A 26,200-nucleotide genomic window follows, 5' to 3' on the forward strand; every position below is an offset into this window, starting at 1 on the left:
TTTATCATCTAATCCCTCTCTTCTCTCTTTCGCCACCCTCTCAGGCCTGTTCCATATAACTCTCCCTCTCTCTCTCACACAGTAACCGTCCAACCTATCCGTCATCAACTTACATTAATAACTTAACATTTGTGGCAGTTTGAGAGAAGTTATATTCGTTTTCTTTTTCTTTCGTGTGTGTGTGTGTGTGTGTGTGTGTGTGTGTGTGTGTGTTCCAAGCTAAGTTCAGTGCCCTTTTATTCTTTCTCTGGTTATTTGGTCTTTTGATTTTTTTTTTTCGAGGTGAAGTTTTTTTTGTGTTGTTTTGGGATGTTTAAATCTTTCTTTCTTCCCAGTTTATTTTTTCATCATCCTTCTAAGTTCTTTCGTGTCATCTCGCCTATAAATTTACCTTCTTTCCCTTTATATTCCTATTTCTCCTTTGTTTCGTTCTCTCTTCGTTCGTTATTCTATTTCGTATTTTGTGTGTGTGTGAGCTCCCATTTTCCTTATTCCCGATCTCATTTACTTTCCCATTCCATTCCTATTTCTCCTACTCTTCCTTCTATTCCTCCTATTTACCAATTTCATTAATTAACACAACTCTCCGGTCTTCTTCTTTGTCATCCTCTCTCTCCTTTCAATTAGTATACCCCAATCCCTATTTTTCGTTTCTCCCTCCTTCTATGTCATTCCGTTCTTCCTATTTTCTCTTCCCCGTCCATCGTGTTCGCTGTTGTACCTAATAACAAACGCTTCTTTGTACAATGTTTTCTCTTCCCTGTTTCCTTTGAGGCGCCACTCCTGCGGACTTTTCATTCAGTTTGCCCTTTTTACGGCGTATGAATGGAAAGCGGTGAGTGGGTAAGGTCTCTCTCTCTCTCTTTGTCTTGTACTTATTCCAGTTTCAAATATCGACTGGTTTAAAACTCCTATATATTTCTTTTTTAGTTTTTCTTTTCCTTCCTTCTTTTCCCTTTTCTTCCTTCCCTACTTTCTCCTCCTCTTCCTCTTCCTTCTACCCGGATGTATCTTCTTCCATTTGCAACGTATTTTTCCTCCTCCTCCTCCTCCTTCCCTCCTCTCCTTATGTCCCTGATTCTTCTCTCTCCCTTTTCTCTGGTCTTTTTTTTCCCCTCCTGTGTCGTGTCGTGTCCCTTCCCTTCCTCTCTCCTCTTCTGCTTCCTGCTCTTTCTTCTCCTCCACTTCCTCTTTATCTCCCGTCCATATCCTCATCCCATTCTCTTTTAACTCCTTTGCTGGGACTTCCTTCCCCTTCTCTTCCTTCTTCCTTCCTTCCTTCCCTCACTTGTGTATTCTGATTATTGTAACCTGTTTCTCTCCTTTTCCTTCTTCCTTCCGTCCTCTGTTCCTTTCTTTCCTTTCCTCACTTGTGTTTTGTGATTATTAAAATACGTTTCTCTCCTCGTATGTTTTTGTTAAGTTTTCATTTTGAGTGTAAGTTATTTCGACGAGGCTATTGTTGTTTATGATTTTAGGCTTTTTTGGAAACGAACACACACACACACACACGCACACACAACAATAGGAACTTAATACCTATGACCTTCTCTTCAGACAAAACTCTCCCTCTCCCCCTATTTTTTTCTTCCTCCCTAACATCGTGTATTCTTCCTCCTCTTCTTCCATGTCGTATCTTTTCTTGATTCTCTCACACCGAACATCACTCCCTCTCTTCCTCTTTCCATCCCGTGTCCTTATTTAAACCACTCCCTCTCTCTTATCAATCCTCCATCCTTCCTATTCGCCCCATATATATCCTCTACCACACACCCTCTCCTCTCCAATTCTACCTACCCTCCCTCCCCTCTCCCTCTAATGTTGTTTTCTAAGCCTCTCTTTTTCCTCCTCTCTCGCATACCACTCCTCTATCTTCCCTATTCACCCCATCTCTCCTCTACCCAGTCACCCCTCTCCCCTCCTCTCCTTTTCTCCCTACCCCTTCCTCTTATGCCCATTTCTTATCCACTCCATTTCTTCCTCCTCTCACGCATTTCTCAACACGACCACACCATCACGTCATCTCTCCCTCCTCTCCTTTCCTCCCTCTCTTTCTTCCACACACCGTAGCGAAACCAAATCCGTCTCTCTCCGCACTTTTTCACTCCACCTTTCCACGCGTCTCGAAATACCTGCACTAATGAGTTGGTCCCTCGAATACCTATACCTACCTGTGCAACCTTCCCCTGAGTCGGTTTACATAGAGGTTTACACGCGTTTACAAAGCTGAGGTTTACACAAGAGGGTGATGCAAAGGTAGACTCGTGTGTATTATTTTTAGTATTTTCTTACATAATTATCCTCATTAAAGTTGTCTGATATCAGTTTACGAGTGGCGTGCTCTTGAATTTTTTTTTTGTTTTTTAGTTTTTGTGGAGAGATTGCGGCTTAAATTGCATCGTAAATCTCTCTCTCTCTCTCTCTCTCTCTCTCTCTCTCTCTCTCTCTCTCTCTCTCTTCAGGTCCTTTGTGGGAACCGTTTCGCATGTATTACCAGGAGAAGGAGGAGGAAAGAGGGGCAGGAAGAGGAGGAGGAGGGAGATGGGAGGGGCTGGAGTCCTTTTTCCTTTCCGTTCCCCTCGCCTCCTCCTCCTCCTCCTCCTCCTGCTGAGTGCCACGGCCTGCTGACCCTGAGGCCCCTCCCTCCCTCCCCCCCCCTCCCCCCCCCCCCCTCTCCCCCCCCCTCCTCCCCTATGTATGGGCCCCTTCCCCCCCCCCCCTCTCTCTCTCTCTCTCTCTCTCTCTCTAACCGAAATTAAATTGGTTCCCAACTTTTGCATTTGGTAACGTGATATTTGTTCTCAGCTTTACCCCTCTCTCTCTCTCTCTCTCTCTCTCTCTCTCTCTCTCTCTCTCTCTCTCTCTCTCTCTCTCTCTCTCTCTCTCTAACGGAAGGAAAGGCCCTGGAATGAGGAAGGAGGGGAAAGAGGGGGAGATGGAGGAGGAGGAGGAGAGAGGAGGAGGAGGAAGAAGAAGAGGAGAAGGAAGAGAGAGAAGGGAAGGAGGAGGAAAGAGAATGAAGGGGAAGAGGGATACAGAGATGAGAGAAGAAGGAATAGGATGGAATGAAAGGATGTAAGATGGAGAAAGGAGAAAGGAGGAAATGGGAGGAAGGGGAAGAGAGATATTGATGGAAGAAGGAATAGGAGATAGATGGAAGGAGTGGGAGAGGAGACATGGGTAGGATTATTCTCTCTCTCTCTCTCTCTCTCTCTCTCTCTCTCTCACGACCTTTCTCCTCCCCTCCTCCAACTTCCTTTCCTTTGCTATCATTGACAACCGGTTCGGCCAATGTGGTTAGGGCTGATTAGTATTTGATTCTCTCTCTCTCTCTCTCTCTCTCTCTCTCTCTCTCTCTCTCTCTCTCTCTCTCGTGACTTTTTATTTTTTTGGTGGGCAACGGTCATGGTGTCGATAGGTCTTATGGATTAGAGAGAGAGAGAGAGGATCACTTATTACGACGTGAAAATATTCCTTGTCCCCCCCCCCTCTCTCTCTCTCTCTCTCTCTCCTCCTTGTCTAGATGTATAGCTCAAGTGTGTCTTTCCTTTCCCTTCAATTTCATCCTCTTCAGATATCCTCTTCCACCTCCACCTCCACCTCCACCTCCACCTCCTCCTCCTCCTCCTCTTGTCCGTTCCCTGTCAAACACTTCTCTGCCAAACACTCGTGACGTCAACACTCAAACACCGTATATGGCAGACAAACATCTTACAGGCAAACAAGTGGGAGGAGGAAGAGGAAGAGGAGGAGGAGGAAGACTATATCTGGCCAGGCAAGAGTGGAGCTACGTAAGACCTGCTGATCGGGAGATTTCGTCACTAGGCTAATTCGGCACAGCTTCCCTCACCCTCCCTCCTTCCCTGCCCCTCTCTCTCCCTCTTCTCTCTCCATTAGCAGCCCCGTTTATGAATTAGGAATGTCGTAAAAATAGTTAAGTGCAGTGAGAGAGAGGGGGGGGGGTTGCGAAGTTAACTAGCTGAGAATGAGGTAGAGAGAAAGGAAGAACATGATGAAGGAAGGGTATAAAAAGGAGATGGATGAGATGAATTATTGTAGTAGTAGTAGTAGTAGTAGTAGTGGTGGTGGTGGTGGTAGTTTGCAGTTGCTGTTGTTGTTGTTGGCTCAAAAACTTCAGTCTTGACCCTCCTTGTCGGTTTGTTGCCAAGGTCGAGAAAGGGAATGTGTGTGTGTATGTGTGTATGTGTGTGTGTGTGTGCGCTGAATCGTGTTTTCCTTATTATACATCACTGCTTACTTGGCACATGAGCATCCAGTAAAGCGACTATTTATTTATTCTTCTTAAACTGTGCTTATTTATCTTACGTATCTCTCTCTCTCTCTCTCTCTCTCTCTCTCTCTCTCTCTCTCTCTCTCTCTCTCTTATCTTGCATTCCTTACTAATTCCTAAAACACACACACACACACACACACTCACTCCTTTATTACTTGACTTCAATGACTGACTTATTTCCCAACGTTATTTTTTTTCCTTTACTTGTACATATTTTCATGTTTTCCTTTTTCCACACAACAACCACCTGAGATTTTCACGTTTCCATTTTATTGTTCGTTCCCCTTCTGTATTTCCCACGGTTCCCACGGCTTCACACACACACACACACACCTGCCATATTACTATACCCATCACTCGTTAATTATAGGTAAGGTGTGTTCCTGAATCGCTTGTACAGGTAGGCAGGCAAGCAGCAGTAATAGCAAGAGTGGACAGCGGCTAAGCTATCCACTTTCACCATCTCGCCCCTGCATATTTTTTTTTCTCTCACACGACGATGACCAACTTATGAATCAGCAGACCTGTTGAACCCCCGCACCCCCGCCCCCCCCTTGACCCTCCCTGCTGATACCCCATTCTCCCACAAGGGCTGACTGCGTGGGAGAACTGGGGGAGAGGGAGATTGAGGGGGATTGGTTGGGTGACTGCTGACGACGGAGGTTTCTGACGGTCTGAGGCCTGAAGTTGAGTTTGAGGACTGAGCAGAAGCGGTTTGGTCAGTCCTGCGCTCACCCACCCACTCATCCGTCCTCACCATCCAGAGAGAGAGAGAGAGAGAGAGAGAGAGAGAGAGAAGACTGGAGACGTATTTACCACCATATTTCCGAGTCAGCTTTCTCGAGTCACCACAACATCCACCATCACCACCACCACGATCACCACCACTGCACACCATCACCACATCACGATACTACGCAATATTAGTTTCCATTACACTCTGCAGTTCTGTCACCATCACCACCATCACTTCTTTCCACAAGCAACTCATCACTATCACCACCAGCCACAACACCACTGCACCACACAAGGCCACGGTAGTAGTCCACCCACATGCCGTAGCTCCACGCGCGCCTCTGCAGCCCTCCGTTCACTCCGCTGCCTAGTCGTGTTTTCAAGTGTAGCCGAGACTGGCCCGACTTGCCTTGCTTGGTTGGTCGGGAAAGGAGGGAACCGGCACCGCTCCCACCGCGAAGTCGCCAGTTCGTCGATTTTTCCCCGCCCTGCTGAGCTCGCTTCTACTTACTTTCATTTCCTTCTTCTTTCTTCTTCTTTCATGAACTGTGTTACGTAGCATCTGTCTCCCTTCCTCACTTGTTTTTTTGTGGCGCAGGAATTTATTGGCCTCATCTGCCAAGCGTGTTTATGTGTGAGTGTTTTTGTTGTTGTTTTGTTTTATGTGATTATCTTTGCCAACTTTTGTTCATTCGGTTTCGTCTCCTCCCTCTTCTGCTCTTCCCACTCCCTCCTCCTCCTCCTCCTCCTCCTCTCCTCTAATTCCTCCTCCCGGTCGAATCGCACGTAGATAACCGTCAATAGAGCGATAGAGGTGTTTACGTTAGCAAGTAAACACAGTCAGGTGCAAACACATCCAGGTAAACAAACGGATACTACCTGTGCCGTCTCTCTCTCTCTCTCTCTCTCTCTCTCTCTCTCTCTCTCTCTCTCTCTCTCTCTCTCTCTCTCTCACAAAAAAATAATAATGATTGTCTTTCCCTGACTCAGTTATGTCTTTTCTTCTTTTCCTTTGAGTAATTTGCTTTTAGTCTCTCTCTCTCTCTCTCTCTCTCTCTCTCTCTCTCTCTCTCTCTCTCTCTCTAACAATGAGGAAGTGACTTTTTCCTTTTTTTCCTCCCACTTTCTTCGAATTTGGCAGTGGCTCGTGAGAGAGAGAGAGAGAGACTAATGGGTATCAAAAAAGAAAAATATACTCCTGAGAAACCATATTTTCTGTTTGGACTTCGCTCTAGTTACACGTATTGTTGTTATATTATTATTATTATTATTATTATTATTATTATTATTATTATTATTATTATTATTATCATCGTCATCCTTCTTTTTGCCTTGCCTCACTTTTCTTTTTTATCTCTTGTCCTCTTTTCCTCTCTCTTCTTATTTCCTTTATATATTTTCTTACTCTTTTCTCCTTCCTTACCTGTCTCCTTCTTCCGTATTGTTCTCCATTTTCCTCATCTTTCATCCTAGCTTTCCCAGTCCACCTTATTTTTATTCTTCAATGTTGCTTATTCCCTTTTCTTTTGCCTTCCCTTTTTTCCCTCCCTTTTCGTCTTCCTGACCTCGTCTGGTTTTTGTTTGTGTCATTCTGTATTTCTTTTGGGGTATTTTTAGAGAGCATAATTATATCTTTCTTTTATTTATTTATTTATTTTACTTATTCTCTATTGTATTGATTATGTACATGTGAAATTGTGCGTGTTATTATTTTTGCACACACACACACACACACACACACACACACACCAATCCTTCTCCAATCCTCGTTCTTGTTACCTGTCTTTCTTTGACCTTGGGGAGAGAGAGAGAGAGAGAGAGAGAGAGAGAGAGAGAGGAGCTGGAATAATGAATAAGAAGAGTATGACCCTCTTTGTAAAATGCAAAATAGAGGAGGAAGGAGAAAAAGGCGGAATAAAAGCAAGAGAGAGAGAGAGAGAGAGAGAGAGAGAGAGAGAGAGAGAGAGACGGAAAAAGGGATGAACGAAGCAGGGAATGGAAGGAAAAAATTAATAATAATAAGAAGAAATGTTGGCAAGAGAAAAGGAGGAAGAAGCAAAATAATAAACGACAAATGAAACAAATGAAGGGAGATAAATTGGATAAGAAGGAAAAGAAAACGAAAAGGTGAAACGAATTTGCGAGCGAAGAAAGAAAGAGAAGATGGAGATAAGGGAAGAAAATATAAATGGTGAAGTGAATGAATAAAGAAAGGAAGGAAGGAAGAAACAGGGAGAAGGAAGAGGTGGAAAAGGAGGAAAGGTGAGGAAGATTAAAAGGGAATGGAAGGGAGAGGAAAAATTAAACCAGACTGATGAATAAAGAAAGGAAGGAAGGAAGAAAGAGGGAGATGGAAGAAGTTTAGGACGTGACCCAGTGAAGGACAGAATTGGTGAGAAAGGAAAGGTTATTAATATCAAAAGAGGTGGAAAGGTGAGGAAGATTAAAAGGGAGTGGAAGGGAAAGGAAAAAGAAAGACTGAGGAAAGCGTGAACCAGAGAAAAAAATTAAGTGCCTGGAAAATATGAAAATGAATATACGAAAAAATGAAAGGAATATGATATGAAAAATGAGAGGTACATATTAGCATTTAGGATAATTATTGCAAAGTGAACTCCCTGGAAAAAGAAAGCAACTAAAAAAAAAAGATTTAAAGTGTGTAAGCTTAAAATAAAAGAAGAAAAAGAAGAAAAATACTGAAAATGGAATAGTAAAAGGAGGAAGGTGAAAATAGAAGAAAGGAAAAGAAAAGGAAAAAGAAAAAACTGAAGTTGAAAGATGAAAAGGAGGAAGGAGAAAAGATAAGAAAAGAAGAAAAAGGAAAATAATGAAGATGGAAGATAGAAAGTGGGGAGAAAGAAAAAAAAAGAAGAAAAAAGAAAACTGAAAACGAAAGATAAAAGGAGGAAGATGAAAATAAGATAAAAGAAAAAAAAATAAGAAAATATGAAAATGGAAAATAAAAAGAGAAAAGCTGAAAATAAAATAGAAGGAAATAAAGGAAGGAAAAAATTGAAGATGGAAAAGAGCAGAAAGTGAAAATAAACGAGGAAAAAAGTTGAAAATGTGACAAAAACACGGCGAGAAAAGTAATTTGCATAGTGGGCGAAAACTTTAAGTGTAAAAATGGAGGTGAGACATACGAGATTAAAAAAAAAAAGAGGGAGGTTAATAAGAAGCAAAATTGAGGAAAAAAGAAAAAGGAAAAATGAGGGAAAAGTTGTACGGAGGAGTTAAAGACGATGGAGGAAAGGAGGAGGACGAGGAAGAAGCGAAAGATGAAGAAATGAGAAGAAAAAGAAGAGGAGAGGAAGAAGGAAGAGGAAAGGAGCAAGATAGAAAGATGACAAAAAGAGAACAGAGAAAAATCGAGGAAGGAAAAATATTGGAGGACGAAAGGAAAGAAGAAGAAACAGGAATAAAAAAGAAGAGGAGGAAAGGAAGAAGAAGGAAGAGGGGGATGATGCCACAAAAGAGAACAGAGAAAGAGCGACGAAGGGAAAATTTGGATGAAGAATAAAAAGATGAAGAAATACGAAAAAAAAGAAGGAAGGAAAAGAAAAGGAGTAGAAAAGAAGGGCAACACTAAAAATGAGCAGGGAAAGAGCAACGAAGGAAAAAGAATGGAAGAGAAAAAGGAAGAAAAAAGAAGAGGGAAGGAAAAAGAAAGAAGGAAAAGAAAAGGAGTAGGAAAGAAGAGTAACACTAAAAATGAGCAGGGAAAGAGCAACGAAGGAAAAAGAATGAAAGAGAAAAAGGAGATCTCGGAAAAGGAAAAGCGAGATAAAAGATAAGGAAGGTCAGGTAAGGGAAGCGTAGGATTCAGCGTTGTCAGGAGAAGGATGGACGGGAAGGATCGAAGGAGAGGATGGAAGGAGAAAAGGCAAAAAAATAAAAGAAAGAATAGAATAAAGTTACGTTACCAAGAGAGAGGAAGATATAAATTTAAACTGAAATATAGAAAGATTAGAAAATATACATAGAAAGATATAGATAGATAAAATAGAGAGATTAAAAAGATATATATAGAAAGACGTAAATAGTTTAGCAAATTATTGAAAGAATTAGAAAAAAATAGACATAGAATTAGATTAGAAAAATTATAGATGGATTACATAAAAAAACATATATAGAATTAGATTAGAAAAAAAATATGGAAAGAATAAAAAGATAAATAAATGCACTCGTTATCAGACAGCATTCGAAATTAAATTAAAGTCTTCAAAAAATATTGAAAGAATAAAAAAAAAAATACAAGCGTTATCAGTCAGACCACATTCGAAATAAATTAAAAGTCGTCGAAGGAAAAAAAGCGAATACAAACAAGACTTAGGACCCCCCCCTCCCCCTCCCCCCCCTTTTTTTTTTTTGGGGGGGGGGTTAAGTCAGAATTGCCTTTAAACTCGCACTAAGTAGGGAAATCTGTGTCCAAAACTTCCGCCCTGTTATTGCATTAGGAAGTTTAATTTTACTTTTTTTTTCTTTTTTTCTTTTCCTCCACCTCCACCACCACCATTACTACCACAACCACCACTACCACCATCACCACTACCACCACTACCTCCACTACCATCAACACCATTTCCCGTCGTTTTTGTCATTTTTCTATTTTGTTTTCTTCTTTTATTTTTTTTACCTTACCTGTTTTTTCATTTTATTTTAATTTTTTTCGTCTTTTTCCAGGTAATTAATTAACTTCACCATAACTATTTTGAATCCTGATGTATATTTTTTTCTTTTTATATCTTCGTTTCATTTTTTGTATATATTAATTTTCGCCACCAACACCACCACCACAACCACCACCACCACCACCACAACCACAACCACCACCACCACCACCACCACCACACTCACGGTTATCTCATTTCTCCTTCCTCAGCATCCTCCTCCTCCTCCTCCTCCTCCTTTTTCCTTCCATGTTTCCTCCTCCTCCTCCTCCACCTCCTGCTCCTCCTGATGCATTTTCTCCCTTCATGTTTCTTCCTCTCTTTTTTCCCTCCTCCTCCTCCTCCTCCTCCTTTCACGTTTTCTCCTCTCTTCCTCTTTTTCCTCCTCCTGCTTGTCCTCCTTCCATAATTTCTCCTCCTCCTCCTCCTCCTCCTCTTCCTCATCCTGTTGCATTTCTTATCAACACACACACACACACACACACACACACACACACACACACACACACAAGGCACGTGACTCAACTTCTCAAAAAAAAAATACTAATAAGATTTAATTAAACCCCGACCACTAACGACCTTTAAATTGCCTACATAAAACCTTAAGTCTAATTCCTTTCCCCTTCAACAAAAGTGTGACTCTCTCTTATACATCACAGGCTCGAGGGCTAACTCATGTGTCGGAGATGAGCACCGGGGCCACGCGTATGTGCTCTTTTTTTCTTCTTTTTCTTCTCCTCTTTATTATTTTACAGTCTCCTCACTATTTCCCTTTTTTTCTTTCATTTTTCTTCCATTATTTTTTTATTTTTCCATAATGGCTTCTTTCTCCATCTTGTTTCCTCTTCCTCCTCTTCTTCTTCTTCCTCTTCCTCCTCTGTACTTTCCTTCTTTCCTCCCAGCTACTCCTCCCTTCCTTCCGTCCCTCCTTCCTTTCTTCCTTTTTTGTCCATCCTTCCTTCCTTCCTTCCTTCCCTCCCTTGCCTCGTACCGCAGTCTCACCAACGATCCTTCCCTCTCCTCCTCCTCTTCCCCTTCCTTCCTTCCTTCCGTCCTTCCCTTGGCTCATATCGGAATCTACCCAACGCTCCTTCCCTTCCTCCTTCTCCTCCCTTCCCCTTCCTATCCCCTTGAGAGGCTGGAAGTGCCCTCCTTAAGGCAGTAAATAACGTCACACTTGCTGGCATCAGGGTTGGAAGAGGTCGGCCTTTCCTTGCTTTCCTTCATCTGTCCTTGCTTTTCCTTTCCCTTTCCTTTCCCTTGCCTTACCTTCCTACTTACCCTGGCTTATAAGTGTCTCCCCTATCCTTTTTTTTCTGTCTCCCTTAACTGCCCTTTCTCTTGCTTTCCTTTGCCTGGTATATCCTCGCCCTTCTCTTTCTTTCCCTTCCCTTACCTTTCTACTTACCCTGGCTAATAAGTGTCTCCCCTATCCTTTTTTTTCTGTCTCCCTTAACTGCCCTTTCTCTTGCTTTCCTTTGCCTCTTATATCCTTTCCCTTCCCTTCCATTTTTTTTCCTTTTCTACTCTTAACATCTGCCCACTCACTCTCTCCTTCTTTCCCCGTCCTTTTCTCTTCTTCCCTTGCTTCTATTTTCGTAATTTCATTTGCTTATTATCTTTTTCCTTCCATTCCTTTCCCTGCTCTTTCATTCCCTTGCCTTTCTATCCCTTCCTTTTCTTTTCCTTGTCCACCTCCTCCCTTCCCTTCCCTTCCCATCCTTTCCTTTTCCCTTACTCTTCCCTTTCCTTCCCTTTCCTATCCATCCCCTCCCTTCACTCCCATTTCCTATCCATCCCCTTCCCTTCCCTTCCCTTCCCTTCCCTTCCCTTCGCTTCCTTTTCCTTCCCTCCCCTCCCCTCCTTTCCCTTCGTTCCCTTTCCCTCCCCTCCCTTACCCTTCCCTTCCTTCCCTTTCCTTCCCCTCCCCTCCCCTTCTCTTTCCCTCCCTTCCCCTCCCCTTCCTTACCCTTCCTTTCCTTCCCTTTCCCTAACTTTCCTTCCTATCCCTTCCCTGCCCTTCCCCTCCCCTCCCCTCCCCTCCCTTACCCTTCCCTTCCTTCCCTTCCCCTAACTCTCCTTCCCTTTCTTTCCCATCCCTTCCCTTCCCTTCCCTGACCTTGCTTCGTCATAAGTCAATAACCGGATGCAGTTTCCTTCGCCTCCTCCCCGCCCTGTTTCTCTTATTTCTTCATTTCTTTGTAAACTCCTCCCTCTCCCTCTCCCTCTCCTCTCCTTTGTTTCTTCATCTACATCTTCATCTCTGTCCTCCTTTCTTTTCATTTGCCGTTTCTTTATGCCTTTTTTTGCTCTTTCTTTTTTTTTCTCTTTTTCCTTTTCTTCTTCTTTTTCCTCTCTTTATTTTTCTATTCTTTCCTCATTGTTCCGTTTTGTTTTGTTTTTTATAAATCTTCTATTAGCTTTTATTTATTATCTTTTTTTTTACATAATATTTACTTTCTCCATCTTGCTTCCTCCTCCTCCTCCTTTTCCTCCTCCTCCTCCTCCTCCTCCTCCTCCTCCTCCTCCGTCATCGATTTGTCACGCATTTGCTTAATTTTCCTAAGTACCTCGACGACTCAAGCGATTCATCCTCTTTACGCTGGGAAAGAGACGTTCGCGAGAAGCTTTGATCCAGGTCTTCAAGTAAACCTAAAGTAACACCTAAAGAAATTCACTAACCTCAATCACTCCCATTTTTTTTTTTTTTTAACTACAAGCCAACCCAAGAATGTAGTATAGGCATCGGTAGAATTATTTTTTCTCAAACTGATTCATCCGTCAGTGCAACAACCTCCCTGCCGAAGTAGTAAGCGCAGGAACCATCAACTCCTTTAGAAATCACATCGACCGTTACTTATCCTGATATCTTCTTTACTTTCTCTTTTGTTTTCCTTCCCTTCCCTTTTATTACCTTCTCTACTCTTACCTCCTCCTCCTCCTCCTCCTCCTCCTCCTCCCCACACAGGATTCACTGCACTAATGGTCCAGTAAATCATGATAAGTTCACTAATGCGACACACACACACACACACACACACACACACACACACACACACACACACACACACACACACCAGAACAAATATTGCTTCAATGTCTGTTTCCTTCACCAATATCGCGTCTCTGTGTCTGTTTTCATCAATACTGAGTTAAAGATGATATAGAAAGGAAGCTGCAGGTTACCTCTGTCCTACCTGTGTCATCAAGCAGGTGTGAAAGTCCTTCGTACTCACCTGTGGAGGAAAGAAAGGGCACATTAGGACAGTGAATAATTAAGGTTTCATAAAAATTGATTAAGAAGTATTATATGTGCTGGGGCTTATGTATAGGAATTTTTTTAATTTATTTTTTATTTATTTTTGTTAAGGGCTTAGTTTGTGGCTTAGTGGTCGGAAACTTTGCTAACATAACAAGTATAAAACTGACTCTGATATATAAGGAGTTGAAAGGGAAGTGCTTGTGTATGAAAGGAATTGAGGGGAAATGCTTGTGTATGAAAGGAATTGAGAGGAGAGGGTTGCAGATGAAAGGAGTTGAGGGGAAATGCTTGCAAATGAAAGGAGATGAGCGGGAAAGGGTTGCAGATGACAGCGATTAGGATGAAAATGCTTTTAAATTCAAGGAGATGAAGGTGAAAATGAGGGTGGAGATGAAACGAGTTGAAGGGGAAACACCTGTAGATGGAAGGAGATGAAGAGAGAAGAGCTTGTAGGTGAAAGGAGGCGAGAGGGTAAGCTTGTAGGTGACAGAGATGAGGGAAGATGTTTATAGATGAGAGATGAAGAGAGAAGAGCTTGTAGTTAAAAGGAAACGAGAGAGAAGAGCTTGTAGGTGACAGAGATGAGGGAAGATGATTATAGACGAAGGGAGATGAAGAAAGAAGAGCTTGTAGTTAAAAGGAAACGAGAGAGAAGAGCTTGTAGATGACAGAGATGTGGGATAATAAATCTATATGAAGGGAGATGAGTGGGGAAATTCTTGTATATAGATAAAAGGAATGATGTACCAAATTCAAACAGGTTAAGAAACAGATTTACCCTTGTTCCATTAAATAATAATAATAATAATAATAATAACAATAATCCGTCAGCTAGTATGTTCCTCAGTCCGGGTGTTGCGTGGTGAGGGATAGGGACGAATGGAAATATGAAAGGTGTTGCAGGGCGGGTGACGCAACACAGCAACACAGGGACGAGCCGAGTAAATAATCCGTCGGTGAGGTTGTCGGGGCGCGGCACACACGTCGGCGCCGGCCAGATTGAGTTGATGAATAAGTTCCTTCCCGGCGCTCTTCCCGAGACATATCATTGGTTAGGATGATGAATGATCCCCCTACCCTCCCACCCTCCCCCACCCCCTTACCCCGATGGCCTCTCTTCCCCTCCCCTCTTGTCTCCTTTCCTCTGTCCTCCCCTCCCCTCCCCCCCTATTTCCCTTCTCTCTTCTCTGATTCCTTTCCCTTCCCTTCTCTCTTCTCTGATTCCTTTCCCTTCCTTTCTCTTCCCTTCCTTTCCCTCCCCTTCTATTCCCTTCTCTTCCATTCCATTCCCTCTTCCTCCCCTCCCCTCCCCTCCCCTCCCCTCTCCCTCATTTCCCTTCCCTTCTCTCTGCTTCCCTTCTCTTCTCCCTTCTAGTCTTTCCTTCCCTCTGATTCCTTTCCCTTTCCTTCCCTTCCTTTCTCTTCTCTTCCCTTCCCTTCCCTTCCCGTCCCGTCCCTCCCCTTTCTCTTCCCTTCCTTTCCCTCCCCTTTCCTTCCCTTCCTTTCCTTGCCTTCATTTTTATCATGTTCGCTTATAAATTGGTTTGCTAATATGTGTATTTATGTATTCGTTTATTTAGGTAACTTTCCATTGACTTTATTTCATGTTAGTTGATGCTGGGAGGACAAAATGAAGTCAGTCTCCTTTTATATTCATTCAGGTGATAAAAATAACAATAGTAATCAGTTTATTGTATGCGTGAAGGGAACGCCCACGCACGCCAACCAATCACATCAGCGCGTTCTTGGAAGAGGCTATTACAGGCTACGCAAATTAATTATCATAGAGTTTCCGTTATATCAAACACATTAGGAGTCATTATTATTAACGTATTGCGCTCATTAAGTGTCCGTTATGAAATAGTTAATCGTTTGCCGTGTCATTTATTTTATTATTTTATTATTATGATTACTTTATTTGTTCTTCTATTCTTTTTTTATTTATAGCCATGAAGATTTTTTTTTATCAATATTTTATCCCATTTTCCTCTTTTAGAAGTGATTTTTAGTGATTGTTTTTTTAGTGATTGTTTTTTTTTAAGTGATTTTTTTTTTTTATTACCTTAGTTTCCCCTTTCCTCTTTTACCCTTTATATTTTTCTCCTTTCCCTCTTTTTTTATTAACAACACTTAGGTCATTATAAAAAGTAGTATCATTAGTTTATTGTTCTCCATTTCCTCTTTTTATTTATAAGTACGGAGGTCATTCTTATCATTATCTTTTTCCACCTTTCCTCTTTCTTATTCATAGGTACGCAGGTCATCATCTTCATTACTCTATTGTTTCCCCTTTTCCCTCCCCCGCCTACCTTTCCGTTCCGCCTCACACGCTCCATGCTCAATTTCTTTCCCTTCTTCTACTCATTCGTCGTCCCCTTCTTCCCCTCCTGTGCTTCCTGCCTCCCCTCTTACTGGCATTTCTATCTTTGCTTCACTATTCATGTATATTTTCACCTTATAAACGCTTCCTTTTCAATTTCTTTCCCTCCTTCCACATATTCGTCCTCCCTTTCTCTCTTCCGTTTGCCTCCTGCCTCCTTTCGTATTTCCACATCTAACTTTGTCTGTGCTTTCATTTCCTTCACTATTCATCTATATCTTGCTTCTTAAACGTCATTATCAATTTCTTTCCCTTCTTCCACATATTCGTCCTCCCTGTCTCTCTTTCGTTTGCCTCCTGCCTCCTCTCGTATTAAATTACTCACCCACCCGCTATTATCCCTATCCATGAGGTTATATAATCTTTTCTTGAACCTATCTAAAGTCAGGCGACCGCTAAGCCTATTCCACTCATTCATCACCATACTAGTAAACCATTTCTTACTTATGTCTTTGTTTAATCTGAATCTTTCTATCTTTCCATCTTAAAACGTCTAACTTTGTCTGTGGTTTAATTTGTTTTGGTTTTCATTTATATCTCTCTTTTTAAATCTTTCACCTCATAATCGGTTCATTCTCAAGTTCTTTTTCTCCTTTTTTTCTGTCGTTTGCTTCCTTCCTTCTCTCCTATTGCCATTTTTAACTTTGTCTGTGCTCTCATTTCCTTCACTCTTAATTTTTATCTTTCTTCTTAAGCCCTCCACTTCACCAACGCTTCATTCTCAAGTTCTCTCTCTCCATTTTACATGTCGTTTCCTCCCTTCTCTCCTATTGCCATTTTAACCTTGTCTGTACTCTCATTTCCTTCACTCTTCATTTTTATCTCTCTTCTTAAACCCTTCACCTCCTAAATGTTCCGTGCTTAATTTCATTCCTGCCATTAACATATTATCGTCCTCGCCTTCTGCCCTTCGTCTGTTCCCTGCCTTTCCTCTTACTGGTACTTCTATAACGTTCTGTGCTTTCATTTGCCTCGCTGTTCATTTATATCTCTCTCCTCCAACCCTTCACCTCATAATTCCTGTCTCTCCCACATACTCGTCCTCCCCTTCTTCCCTTCATTTCTTCCTTCCCTTCTCTCCTACTGGCATTTCGAACGTTCTCTGCCCTCATTTCCTTTCCCTCAAACAGGTAGTTACAGAGACCACTAGGCTGAGAAGGTTGACACATCTGGATAGGCTAAAACTTTTATATATGCATTTTCTGGAAAGGTGAAGGATGCGAGGAGACTTGATTGATGTTTATAAATGGATGAATAGCTTGAATAAGAGATATGTTATTAAGGTGGGAGAGGGGAGAAAGACACGTAGGAATGGGTTTAAGATAGAAAGATTCAGATTTAACAAAGACATAAGCAAGAATTGGTTTACTGATATGGTGATGGATGAGTGGAATAGGCTTGGCAGTCGTGTGGTGATGGATAGGGTTAAGAAAATATTATATGACCTCATGGATAGGGATAAAAGGCGGTAATGAATAGTGTTAGGTTTATAGAAGCTGCAGACTCCTTACTTTTTCCTATTTTTCTTTCTTTCTTTCTTTCTTTATTTATTTATATATTCATTTATCTCTGTATTTATTTCCTTCTTTCTTTCTTTATTTATTTATTTATATATTCATTTATCTATATATTTATTTAACTCGTTCAGATACTTCCTTCCACCTTCCACTTCGTTTTGGGACGTTTTGAGACGATGGAGATGATGGGGGACAGAGGTGTGTGTGTGTGTGTGTGTGTGTGTGTGTGTGTGTGTGTGTGTGTGTGTGTGTGTGTGTGTGTGTCTTACCTAATCTTTTATCTTTCTAGTCTCCATCACAACAAACATTTCATTGAGCAAACAGTCACTTATCACTAATAAATAAATAAACACACAGAAAAGGCTTACAACATCAACACTTCCTAACACTCACTAGCAACAACCCAAGCATTGTTCCACCTCCATAACTATCAGGAAAAAATAGTAAATAGATATATAAGTGAATGAAATGAAGAAAAAAAATAACTTCCTCGTCACAGAATATATGCAGAGAGAGAGAGAGAGAGAGAGAGAGAGAGAGAGAGAGAGAGAGAGAGAGAGAGTATGTTTGTTTGTTTGTTTAGTGAATTTTTTTAAGTGAATTTTTTTTTTAGAATTTTTTATGACCTTAGTTTCCCTTTTCCTCTTTTACCCTGTGTGTTTTGTTCATCCCGTCTCCATTCTCTTGATAAACATAAGTCATCACAAAATATATAGTCATCCTGTTAACCTTTGCTGCAGTGTCGCCAGCTGTGTGTGTGTGTGTGTGTGTGTGTGTGTGTAGGCGCTGAGGTCACCCTTCCCGTGACATTCCGTGAACCGCCTCGCCAGCATCACCTTGGTAACGGGGGAACGAACACACACACACACACACACACACACATGCGCACTTAACAACTATTATCATGTCGCCATTATCAATTTGCTATCACATGGCGGGATGATGGAACTCTGACACTATATGCAGAGAGAGAGAGAGAGAGAGAGAGAGAGAGAGAATGTGTGTATGTTTATTTGTTTGTGTTTGTATGTCGAATTGTTTTTGGTAAGTGTGTTTTGACCATGCGTATATCTGTTTACATTACACTCTCCTCCTCCTCCCCTCCTTCTCCTCCTCCTCCTCCTCCTCCTCTCTCAAATGCCTGACGAATAAGCAAAGCAGGCAACCTCGTTATAAGCATACACGTTTTCTGTTGCCTGATCTTCCGGGTTTCCATGTCGCTTTTCAACCACACACACACACACACACACACACACCGCCATTACACATGCTCCTTAATCACCACCTCTTTCCCAGCATCACAACACACAGCTCACTAAACTAATCAACAAGCAACAAACACCTCCATCAGATAGTGTTTTTGACCGCACCGGAGATATGATAGATAGCACTCTCGGGGGTGACGCTATCAGAACGTTTACCACACAGCCAGCCTTGCAACACCACTTATAATATTGCGCCATAACCGGTGGAGTTTAGTCGAATAAAAACAATCGATTCCGACTCCGATTCCGACTCAGACTCCGACCCCGACTCAGACTTCGACTCCACGCCCCTGAATTGCCATAACTAACTGTACATCACCAAAATAAACACTTCAACAGCAAAACATTCACAATTAGTTTAGTCATCACCAGGATTATTAGCATTTTACCACGAACGAACACACACACACACACACACACACACACACACACACACACAAACATAACCAAACATCGATAACCACAACAAACACATCCTTTCCTTTTCTTCCCTTTTTCTTCTCCTTACTCTTATCCTTCATACTAGTAGTCTTCTCTATTTTCTGTGTCCATGTCTACTTATTGAGGGGATTCTGTTTGAGTCTATACGATTTTTTTCCCCCTTTGATACCTTTCCATAGGTCACAATCATCATCATCATCATCATCATCATCATCACCCATAATCTCATCACACTACACAAATATTTCCTAGTCATAACCTTCCCGTCACAGATCATAGTTTTCTTCATCTCGTCTCCATTCTCTTGACAAAAAAAGAGTAATCACAAGGGAGGAGAGAAAGGAAGAGAGGGTGACGAAAACAGGCAGTGAGAGAAAGAAAGGGAGAGAAAGAGAGAGAAAGGAGGGAGGAAGACAGACAGGGAAGGAGGAAAGCGAAATCAAACACCCACAACCACATCAGACATTAACGACAACAGGCAGTGAGAGAGAGAGAGAAAGAAAGGGAGAGAGAGAGAGAGAAAGGAGGGAGGAAGATAGACAGGGAAGTAGGAAAGCGAAATCAAACACCCACAACTACAACAAACATAACATTACAGAGCCACTTATCACCTTTTCAAGAGTAAGTAAACAGAAAGAGCTTACTACACTACACAACTATTTCCTAACACTCACTACTGTAACGACCCTTCAAGACGTACACTCGAGGGTCGTTCCCGGGTGCTCGTCCCACTTCACAAACCACCATCTCCATCCTAATAACGAGCCCCAACCATCAGACCTCGACACCTCAACCATCAGACCTCGACACCCCAACCATCAGACCTCGACACCTCAACCATCAGACCTCGACACCCCAACCATCAGACCTCGAGACCTCAACCATCAGACCTCGACACCCCAACCATCAGACCTCGAGACCTCAACCATCAGACCTCGACACCTCAACCATCAGACCTCGACACCCCAACCATCAGACCTCGACACCCCAACCATCAGACCTCGACACCTCAACCATCAGACCTCGACACCTCAACGCCTCGAACGAAGCAAGCCGGGCTTCATCAGCGGCTATGTAAGGACCCGGCCTGCCAGTGGAAAAGCAGTCTAGCCTCATCGGTTGTTAAGGTGTTTACCTCTCAGTGGATTTACTTCACACAGCGACATCACCTCCTTGGCGGAAAAGTACAAGGACGGATATATGTACCGAGGAGGATACATCACCTATTGTTGTTTGTTTCATTGTTTTTTGTTGTTCTTCATCTCACCCGGTCAGTAAGGGTAGTTACTTATCATACTTGGGATTATATTCTTTGATCTGTGTAAAATTAACTATAAGTGTAATTTAAGTATAATTGTCTTTAATTTAACTGTTTTACTTTAGAGTTGTTATTCTCTAAAAGCTGTCACCCTTTCTTTTTGGTGACTTAATTTAAGTATAATTATGTCTTTAATTTAACTGTTTTACTTTAGTTGTTATTCACTAAAAGCTGTCATCCCTTCTTTTGGTGACAACACTCCTAAAACCCCAACAACTGCTAACCAAACGCGTCTGACCACATCAAACATTACATTACAGAGCCACTTATCACCTTTCAAGAGTAAGTAAACAGAAAAAGCTTGCTACACTACACAACCATTTCCTAACACTCGCTACTAAATACCCCAACAACAGCTAACCAAACGCGTCTGACCACATCGAACATTACATTAGAGCCACTTATCACCTTTCAAGAGTAGGTAAACAGAAAAAGCTTACTACACTACACAACCATTTCCTAACACTCACTACTAAATACCCAAACAACAGCTAACCAAACGCGTCTGACCACATCAAACATTACATTAGAGCCACTTATCACCTTTCAAGAGTAGGTAAACAGAAAAAGCTTACTCCACTACACAACCATTTCCTAACACTCGCTACTAAATACCCAAACGACAGCTAACCAAACGCGTCTGACCACATCAAACATTACATTACAGAGTCACACTTATCACTCATAAACATTAAACAAACAACCGACCCCCCCCCCCCAAAAAAAAAAAAAAAAAAAAAACTTACCACTAGACAAACTTTTCCTTAATCACTCCCGAGTAACAACCAAAGTATATTGTTTCACTACCAATGACTATCAATTAGCAAAAATATACAAATAAACAAACAGTGAGAATAAGTGAATGAAAGAAAGGAGAGAAAATAGAAAGCTTACTCCTTCCTTCCTCTATCTATCCTATCCTGTTTGGCTATTTTTCTTTTTGGTAACTTATTGGAAGCATTGAAAATCCTGATTCCCAAACCGACAACTGATCATCCTCCTCCTCCTCCTCCTCCTCCTCCTCCTACTACTACTACAAGACCCGTAGAAGGAACCACAAACTCATTTAAAACACACACAACAATACACCCCCACTCCGTCTCACCCTGTGACACAAACACACCCACCCGCACAGACACACCCACCCGCACAAACACATCCACCCGCACAAACACATCCACACGACTAAGAAAAAAGTTCCCAATCATGAACTTAATTGAGTCTGATGATCCATGTGGCGCCTGACTGACTGCAATGGAGGGAGAGAGAAGGAGGGACGAAGACAGGGTAGGAGGAAGGGAGAGAAAGAGGGAAGGAGGGAAGCAGGGAGTCAGGGAGGGAGAAAGACAAGGAGGGAGGGAAAGGGAGGCAAGCAAGCAGGGAAAGAGAGAGAGGGAAAAGAAAGGAGAAAGAGAAAATACCGGCAAGGAAGGAGAGAAAGGAAGAGAGGGACGAAAACAGGCAGGGAGAGAGAAAGAAAGGGAGAGAAAGAGAGGGAACGAAGGAGGGAGAAAAGGCAAGCAGCTACTGTATGAGAAAGGAAGGAAGGAAAGAAGACGGGCAAGGAGAGGGAGAGAAAGAAAGGGATAGAGGAAAGGAGGGAGGAGGAAAGGAGAGAAAGGGAGAGAAAGGAAAGGAAGGAGGCAGAGAAAGAGAAAGGGAGAGAGGGAAGGATGGAGACAGGCACGGAGAGAGAGAGAGAGAGAGAGAGAGAGAGAGAGAGAGAGAGAGAGAGAGAGAGAGAGAGCGCTGACTCACCCTCCCATGACTTAACCTTCACCGAGAAACATTTGTGCAGTTCAAATAATTTTTTTCTCAGTCATTTACTTTTTATTTACCCAAGGAGGCGAACGAGAGAAATTGCGAACAGAGAGAGAGAGAGAGAGAGAGAGAGAGAGAGAGAGAGAGAGAGAGAGTATTCGTGTATGCAGTAGGCTAACCTCAGGCATTTGGTGATATATTCTGTGGCAAGAGTTGTTTACCCACTTCAAAACTCTCTCAGCGCTAGCCTAGGATAACCAGGTCACTCAACATAAAGGGATTCGACTCTATAACCCGAGTCTTTAAACGTCTCTGCACCTCTATAGAAGCCGCAAATAGTGGGCTTTTTTTTCATTATTGTTTCCATTTTTGTGCCCTTGAGCTGTCTCCTTTGTTGCAAAAAAAAAAAATGTTCGCCCGTTTGAAAACCCGGTCGTAGAAGTTGCAGGGATTTTCATGGACTGTTTTGTGACCCTTGAGACAGTTTTACGCGACTTTTGCATCTTAACCCGGTAGCAGCGATGGGCCAAATTTGTGGCTTTACCGTGTAGCAGCGACGGGCCAAATTTGTGGCTTTATCGTGTAGCAGCGACGGGCCAAATTTGTGGCTTTATCGTGTATCAGCGACACGCCAAATTTGTGGCTTTACCGTGTAGCAGCGACGGGCCAAATTTGTGGCTTTACCGTGTAGCAGCGACGGGCCAAATTTGTGCCATGATATAAATCCCCCGAAAATAGATGATACATAATCTGATCACAAATGCTTTGAAAGATATTATGAAATGGTTTGTGAGGGGTGATTTTTTCTCATTTTTCTTGCTTGGAGGGACCATAAAGAAACATGATTCTCGGTTGATCTTCTATGTGGCCTTGGGAAATCATTGTAATAGGAGACTGGTATGTTTAATTAAGAATATGGACCTAGGTTACCATTGGAGGAGGGCCTGTTACCATGAGAGAGGGAGGACTAGGCTAATATTAATAAAAGGTTACATTGCTCAATAGGGTTTGTTTAGGACAGGATGCGAAGGTTTATCAATTCTTTATCGTCCAGGTGGAAAATGTTACGTATTAATTCTCGAACTTACACAATAGAGGTTTGTTATTTATGCTACATTGTCGAGGGAGGAGAATGTTATTTATGGATTGTGTATAACTTGAAATGGATTGTGTATAACGTGAAATAGCGGTTTATTATTTGTTTTGCCATTCAGGAGGAAGAAAAAAGTTACCCATGGATTAAAAGATGTAGAGAAAAGTAAGTAGAAGGAAGAAAAAGGAATACACCCCCCCAAAAAAAAACCGAAAAAGTGAAAAAAAGCAAAATTAAAGCGAAAAATATGGGATTAGAAACATAGAATAAAAAAATACACCAGAAAAACAAATTAAAATACAAATACACAGAACCGTCCAGCAGAAGATAATTGCTATCCAAGAATGCTGATAAAAGTAAAAGGAAAAAAACTGGATTATCATTTATTTAACCGTCCAAGAAAGAGAAAAAAAATATTACCCATGCTTTGTTTTACCGTACAGCAGAGGATAATTGCTACTCATGAAAGCTGTTTAAGTTCAAAAGCGATTTATCATTTTGTTTTACCGTCTTAGAGAAAAAAAATATTACCCATGCTTTGTTTTACCATACAGCAGAGGATAATTGTTACTCATGAATGATGTTAAATGTGAAGGGATTTGTCATTTGCTGCGCCGTTCAGTGGTGGAAAAAAAATATATGACCCATGGATTGTTTTATCGGCCAGGAGAAGTCAATCATTACCCATAAATGCTGTTGAAAGTAAAATTAGGTTAATGAATTGTTGCACCGTTCAAGAGAGGAAGAGTGTTAGCCAAAGGAATCATTAACGTAAAAAAAAGATATCGCCCATGGATTTTGTTTTACTGTCCAGGAGAAGTCAATCATTACCCATAAATGCTGTTGAAAGTAAAATTAGGTTAATGAATTGTTGCACCGTTCAAGAGAGGAAGAGTGTTAGCCAAAGGAATCATTAACGTAAAAAATGGATTTTGTTTACTCCTCTGGAGAATCATTACCCATAAATGCTGTTGAAAGTTAAAATAGGTATTTTGTTTTTACTGTCCAGGAGAAGTCAATTGTTACCCATAAATGAGGAAGAGTGTTAGCCAAAGGAATCATTAACGTAAAAAAAAGATATCGCACATGGATTTTGTTTAACTGTCCAGGAGAAGTCAATCGTCACCCATAAATGCTGTTGAAAGTAAAAAGAGGTTAATGATATGCTGCACCGTTCAAAATGTCACCCAAGGGAAATCATTGCCGTTAAAGGAAAAAAAATATTCTCGTGTTCAAGGCAACGCATTAATAAGGGTGGAGAAAGGCTGAACCACTTATATATACAACGAAGAAAACTGTACTGTGCCTTTTGAGCAAGATTTGGTGATTTTTTGCTGAAGATTTATTTTTTTGTGGTCATAAAGGGCATATGTTAAGTGTTATAATGTGCGTGAAAGTAAGATTAAAGAGGATAAAGTAAAATTGAAAACAAGACCATAAATATAGAGTAAAGACACCAGTTGATGAGTGTTCAGATTCACGCAAAAATAAGATGAAAAGTGAAAGTGTAACCAAGAACAAAAACAAAAAAAAAAAACAAGCATAAACATCATGAAAAAGTGTATACAAAATCATTAATAAGTTGACGAGTGTTGAGATTTAAGTGAAAGTGAAGTGAGAAGAGAAGAGGGAAAGAGAGTTTGTAAAATCAAGAACAAAAACATCAAAAACATCAGCGTAAACATCCTAAGCAAGTGAAGAGAAGAGACACAGAGAGACACAGAGAGACACAGAGAGAGAGACACAGAAAGTTAATATGAAGAACCAGAGCATAAACAACAAAACATCAACATAAACATCATAACCACGCAAAAAAACAACAGAATAAATATGTTAAGTGTTAAAATTCACGTGAGGAAAAGAGGAAAGAAGGTCGTTACAGGAAGAAGTGCAAAAACAGTCATAACCAAGTGAAAAACAACAATATAAACCTGAAAAACAGTCACCGTCCAGCACCAGACCAACAGAATATCGTTAAGTGGGGACTCGAACAGCACGGAGCGAGAATCGTGACCTCCAGCGCAGAGTCGCTTTCATTATACCCCGTCATGACACTTTGCCCTTACACACACGCTTGCCAGGTGACCCCGATCCCCCCCACACACCTACACACCTCTCCATACACCTTCCACACCTTCAGACACATTCACACCTCCATACCTTGCATTTAGACACCTCCATACACCGTCAGATACCTCCAGATGCAGCTTCCAACACCCCAGCCGGCTCCCTCTCACTCCACCCCTCTCCCCGTACCATCCATCCCTCTCCCTGATCACTCCAGCATCTCACTGCCTCCCACGTTCACACTCATCACTCCCCTCTCCCCGCTTCTCCTAAACTCCCCGTCCCTTGCTCCATTTTTCGTGTTCTTCCCTCTCCCTGAGCACTCCACCACCTCAGCCTTATCCAGTGTCTCCCCCTCACCCGTTTTCTCCTCCCCACATCTTCCCTTCCCTGTCTCTATCTCTCCCCGGTGTCTCCCTTCTCCCCAGATTACTTCAGTCCATCGCCTCAGCATCCTCCTGTCTTCTCCCCCTCACCTCGTTTCTCCCCCCACAGCATCCCTCTCCCCGGCATCTCCCTCCCCTTCACCAGAGATGCAGACTCCAGCGCCCTGACTAACGCCTTGCCACGCCCTGCACCCTCCTCCTCCCTGTCCCCAGCCTCCTCATCCTTCTCCCTGATTTGCCTCACCCGCCCTCACACCGTCACAGTTACAGCCTCTCAAATCTTTCCCACATCCCTCACTCTGTCCCTTTCCTTCTCTATCTGACATTTCCTCTGCATCTCTATCTTCCTCCTCGATCTCCCTCATTTCAATCTAATTCATCCCGTCACACCGCCCCAGATGCAGACTCCAGCCTCCCACATCCATCCCACATTCATCACTCCACACCTCCCTCTCCACCTCTCCTCACTTCACTCTCCATCTCATACCGCCCCAGATGCAGCCTCCAGCCTCCCACATCTATCTCCACACCTCCCTCTCCACCTTCGTCTTTCTCCACGATCTACCTCACTTCACTCTCCATCTCATCCCGCCACAGATGCAGCCTCCAGCCTCACACATATCTCCCACGTCCCTCACGCCGCTCTCCCCCTTTCAACTTCCCGTCCCTGTCACCATCCTCGCCCCGGCCCTCCCCTCCCCTGCCATGTCCACCCTTCAGCGCCCTTGATCACTTCCCTCTGCGGGGTGTCGGCTTGTAATTGGCTTCACGTCCCGTAATCACAGACGCGTCGCCGCCGGCTGTCACTCACCTGGGTAGCGGTGGGCGGGGCGCGAGGACAGGTGGGGCTGCGGGCGTTGTGGGTGTGCTGTGACCTTGGGTGCTCCGGATGGCGAGTGGTGGGTTCACGCCGCCCCCGGACATTCCACGATGCGTTTGACCCTCCCCGGCATCCCAGAGCACTTTCCTCAAACAACTGTCTCCTTATTCTTGCCTCACACTAAAGTCACG

The 26,200-nt window shown here is 42.5% G+C and overlaps 1 protein-coding gene and 1 long non-coding RNA gene across 4 annotated transcripts in view; one reads left to right on the plus strand and one right to left on the minus strand.

Moving 5' to 3' along the window:
- LOC126987770 (uncharacterized) overlaps window positions 1-5,639 on the minus strand; it is a 79,361-nt gene extending 73,722 nt beyond the window's left edge. The window contains exon 1 of one of the 2 annotated variants that reach the window (XM_050845076.1): window positions 5,348-5,639. The gene's annotated coding sequence lies outside the window, so the exon portion shown is untranslated. The remainder of the gene's footprint in view (window positions 1-5,347) is intronic. The other variant, XM_050845078.1, reaches the window with a different exon arrangement.
- The window catches only part of LOC126987773 (uncharacterized), a 208,469-nt gene that overhangs the window by 57,328 nt on the left and 124,941 nt on the right, over window positions 1-26,200 (plus strand). Inside the window, exon 1 of one of the 2 annotated variants that reach the window (XR_007741149.1) lies at window positions 19,532-19,834. The exons of the other annotated variant lie outside the window; for it this stretch is intronic. This is a non-coding gene — a long non-coding RNA (uncharacterized LOC126987773). Of the gene's footprint in view, window positions 1-19,531; window positions 19,835-26,200 lie in introns of those variants that run through there. 2 annotated transcript variants of the gene reach the window in all.

Source organism: Eriocheir sinensis, chromosome 66 (assembly GCF_024679095.1).
Source record: "Eriocheir sinensis breed Jianghai 21 chromosome 66, ASM2467909v1, whole genome shotgun sequence".
In the NCBI taxonomy this organism is placed as follows: domain Eukaryota; kingdom Metazoa; phylum Arthropoda; class Malacostraca; order Decapoda; family Varunidae; genus Eriocheir; species Eriocheir sinensis.